This window comes from Penaeus vannamei, chromosome 2 (assembly GCF_042767895.1).
Source record: "Penaeus vannamei isolate JL-2024 chromosome 2, ASM4276789v1, whole genome shotgun sequence".
NCBI lineage: Eukaryota > Metazoa > Arthropoda > Malacostraca > Decapoda > Penaeidae > Penaeus > Penaeus vannamei.
Window position 1 is genome coordinate 26953626 of NC_091550.1, and position 5398 is coordinate 26959023.

The following is a 5398-nucleotide window of genomic DNA, read 5'->3' on the forward strand; positions in this document are numbered from 1 at the left end:
GATAATGATACTGATATTATTATTATTTGTATTGTCATTATTAGTATGAAAATGATTGAAATATAATTAATTATTGCTATTATTGCAGTGATTATCAGAACTATAGGTGTAATTATCATTTTATCATTATTATCATTATTATTGTCATTATCATCAATATTATCATCATTATGCTTAATAATAAAGGAAATATTAAGCAAATCACCATAATTACCTTGATTAATGTTAAAATCATCATAATAATAATTTAAAAGCGAACAGATTTTGCCGTTTTTTCGACTTTTTGGATTTTACTACTTGTCGCATTTATTTCATTATAAATTTATTCTATGATTATTATTATCATCTTTGTCATTATTCTTATGATTATTATCATTATAGTCATTATCGTCATAATTATCATTATTATCATTATTGCAGTTATAATAACTAATATGCTCATTATTATTGTCATTTTCATCATTATAACTATTTTTATAATGATGATAACAATAATGATAATATTAGAAATAATAATGATATTAATGATAATTATAATGACAATGATAATGATATTATTATTATTTATATTGTCATTATTATTATGAAAATTATTAGAATAGACTTAATTATTGATATTATTACAGTAATTATCAAATTTATTATTATAATTATCATTTTATCATAATTATCATTATTTTTGTCATTATCATCATGATTATAATGACAATAATAATGATAATAATCATTATAATGCCCGTCTATAATGAGAAAAAGGCTAAAAGTAGAAAAATCCCATAAGTCAAAAAACCGGCGAAATCTAGCGAAATACAGCCTTAGGAGAGATGAGTCGAAAACCCCCCTTCTTCGAGTTTAAAGGATAATTATGATGATCTTAGCAATGATTTTGCTAATTATGATGATTTGGATGATAACCCCATCAATAATGAGAATAATGACGATAATAATGATAATTATGAGAGTAATTAGGATAATAATTATGATAATGATTATACAGTGATAATTATAATGATGATATGCCTGATAATTGTAATAATAGCAATAATCAACACTATTCTAATGTTTTTCCTAATAACAATAACGACAATGATAACAGAAATAATAATAGAAGTAATTATAACACGGCTATTATTGTTATTATAATCCTTATTATTGTTGTTATTATTTCCAGAATTATCATTATTATTATCATTATTAAAACAATTATAATGATGAAAATGACATTAATAATTAAGATACTGATTATTATAATGACTATATTAAGGGTGATTAGGGCGATAATGAAAGTAATGATAATAATGATGATAATAACAATAATGATAATTATCATTATAAAGCCCATCTATAATGAGAAAAAGGCTAGAAGTAGAAAAATTCCATAAGTCGAAAAACCGGCGAAATCTAGCGAAATACAGCCTTAGGAGAGATGAGTCGAAAACCCCCCTTTTTCGAGTTTAAAGGGTAATTATGATGATTTTAGCAATAATTCTGCTAATTATGATGATTTGGATGATAACCCCATCAATAATGACGATAATAATGATAATTATGAGAGTAATTGGGACAATAATTATGAAAATAATTATACAATGATAATTATAATGATGATTTGCCTAATAATTGCAATAATAGCAATAATCAACACTATTCTAATGATTTTCCTAATAATAATAACGACAATGATAACATAAATAATAATAGAAGTAATTATAACACGGCTATTATTGTTATTATAATCCTTATTATTGTTGTTATTATTTCCAGAATTATCATTATTGTCGTTATCATTATTAGAATAATTATAATGATGAAAATGACATTAATAATCAAGATGATGGAAATTATTGGAATATAGTTAATTATTGCTATTATTGCAGTAATTATCAAGATTATCATTATAATCATGACTATCATTATTATCATTATTATTGTCATTATCATTGTCATTATCATCCTAATCATCATCATTAGTGTCAATAATAAAGGAATCATCATGGAAATCATCATAATTACCCGAATTAATATTAAAATCCTTATAATTACCATTCAAAAGCGAAAAGTTTTTTTTTTCGACGTTTCTCTCAGAAGGCAGTAATACGCTAGGTTTTGCCGTTTTTTCGAGTATTGGGATTTTATTACTTGTAGCCTTTATATCATTATAAATGGACTGAATGATAGTTATTATCTTTATTATTATCATTACTGTCATCATTATAACTGCAATAATGATGATAATAAGAATGATAATCATGATGATAATGACTATAATGATAATAATCATGGAAATAATGACAGTAATGATAAAAATGATGATAACAATTATTTATTCTATTTATAATGGAATAAAGGCCAGAAGTAATAAAATCCCAATAGTCGAAAAAAACGACAAAATCTAGCGATTACAGCCTTATGAGAGAAATGTCGAAAAAATTTTTTTCGCTCTTTAATGGTAATTATGAGGATTTTAACATTAATTCAGGTAATTATGTTGATTTCCATGATGATTTCTTTATTATTGACAATAATGATGATAATGACAATAATAATGATAATAATGATAAAGTCATAATTATAATGATTATCTTGATAATTACTGCAATAATAGCAATAATTAACTCTATTCCAATAATTTCCATACTAATAATAGCAATAGAAATAATAATAACATCATTATCATTGTCATTATAATTATTATTATTGTCATTATTATTTCTAAGATCATCATTATTGCTATTTTCATCATATAGATATTTATAATGATAAATATAGCAATAATAATTAGCATAATAATTATTATAACTGCAATAATGATGATAATAATGATAATCATGATGATAATAATAATGATAATCATGATGATAATGACTAGGATGATAATAATCATAAAAAGGATGACAGTAATGATAATAACGATGATAATAATTGTCATTCAGTCCATTTATAATGAAATAAAGGCCAGAAGTAATAAAATCCCAAAAGTCGAAAAAACGGCTAAATCTAGCGTATTACAGCCTTTTGAGAGAAACGTCGAAAAAAACCTTTTCGGTTTTCAATAGTAATTATGAGGATTTTAACATTATTTCAGGTAATTATGATGATTTCCATGATGATTCCTTTATTATTGACAATAATGATGATAAATATGATGATAATCACAATAATAATGATAATGAGAAAGTCATAATCATAATGATAATCTTGATGATTACTGCAATAATAGCAATAATTAACTCTATTCCAATAATTTCCATACTAATAGAAATAATAATAACATCATTATCATTGTCATCATAATTATTATTATTGTCATTATTATTTCTAAGATCATATAGTTATAATGATAAAAATAGCAATGATAATTAGCATAATAATTATTATAACTGCAATAATGATGATAATAATAATGATAATCATGATAATGACTCTAATGATAATAATCATAAAAATGATGACAGTAATGATAATGATGATAATAATTATCATTCAGTCCATTTATAATGAAATAAAGGCCACAGCCTTTTGAGAGAAACGTTGAAAAAACCCTTTTCGCATTTTAATGGTAATTATGATGATTTTAACATTAATTCAGGTAATTATGATTATTATATCCATGATAATTCCTTTATTATTTACAATAATGATGGTGATTATGATGATAATGACAATGATAATGGCAATAATAATGATAATAATGATAAAGTCATAATTATAATCATAATCTTAAGAGTTACTGCAATAATAGCAATAATTAACTCTATTCCAATAATTTCCATACTAATAATAGCAATATAAATAATAACATCATTATGATTGTCATTTTAATTATTATTTGCAATATTATTTCTAAGATCATAATTATTTCTATTATCATTATATGAATAGTTACAATGATAAAAATAGCAATAATAATTATAATAACAATTATTATAACTGCAATAATGATGATAATAATAATGATAATCATAATGATAATGATTATAATAATAATCATAAAATGATGACAGTAATGATAATAATGAGGATAATAATTATCTTTCACAGTCCATTTATAATGAAATAAAGGCCAGAAGTAATAAAATCCCAATAGTCGAAAAAACGGCAAAATCTAGCGTATTACAGCTTTTTGAGAGAAACGTCGAAAAAAAACCTTTTCGCTTTTTAATAGTAATTAAGAGGATTTTAACATTAATTCAGGTAATTATGAGGATTTCCATTATGATTCCCTTATTATTGACAATAATGATGATAATTATGATGATAATGATAATGACAATAATAATGATGATAATGATAACGACATAATTATAATGATAATCTTGAGAATTACTGCAATAATAGCAATAAGTAACTCTATTCCAATAATTTCCATACTGATAATGGCAATAGAAATAATAATAACATCATTATCATTGTCATTATAATTATTATTATTGTCATTACTATTTCTAAGATCATCATTATTGCTATTATCATTATATAAATAATTATAATGATTAAAATAGCAATAATAATTAGCATAACTGCAATAATGATGCTAATAATATGATAACAACAAAAAAACAATAATAAAAACAATAATAGGGAAAGTGACAAAATAATGATAATACAAAATAAATAAATAAATAATAATAATAATAATAATAATAATAATAATAATAATAATAATAATAATAATAACAGTAATAGGGAAAGTGACACAAATTATGATAGCAGTAGCAATAGTAATAAGGATGATAATAATAAAGTTAATAATAATGATAACAAAAATTATAACATTAATGATAATGACAATGATAACAATGCTGATGATAACATTAACGATAATAACGATAATAACAATCACTATGAGAACAATAATAATGATAATAATCAGTATGATAACAATAATAATGATAATAAAAATAGTAATAATAATGATAAGGATAATTATAGTAATGATAATGATGAAGCCATTGTTAATGATAATAATAATAATCATTATAAAACAATAAAAATTATATCAATAATAATAATAATTCTGTGTGTGTGTGCGTGTGTTAAGTAAATCATATATGGCCAATCTCTTCAAATGTGGACAGAAATCTTGAAAGTTCTATTGAAATCTTGATAGTCAAGGAATTACAGTTACTGGAGGGGAATGAAGCAACGATATCTGCAGCATCTATATTGACTACTTCATCCATGGCTTCAAAAAGAGACAACTGCTCCTACTTCCAACGAGTAATTAGCTTGCAATTATCTTTATTTGCCATATACCCAAAAATATGGATAAATTTCATTTTATCGTGTTCACTTGAGTCATAGACTGTGATCCATGAATCATGGCTTTACTGGAATATGAGGTCCGCTTTTACTTAACGTAACAACATTAACTAAGTATTATAGGACAATTTGGAGA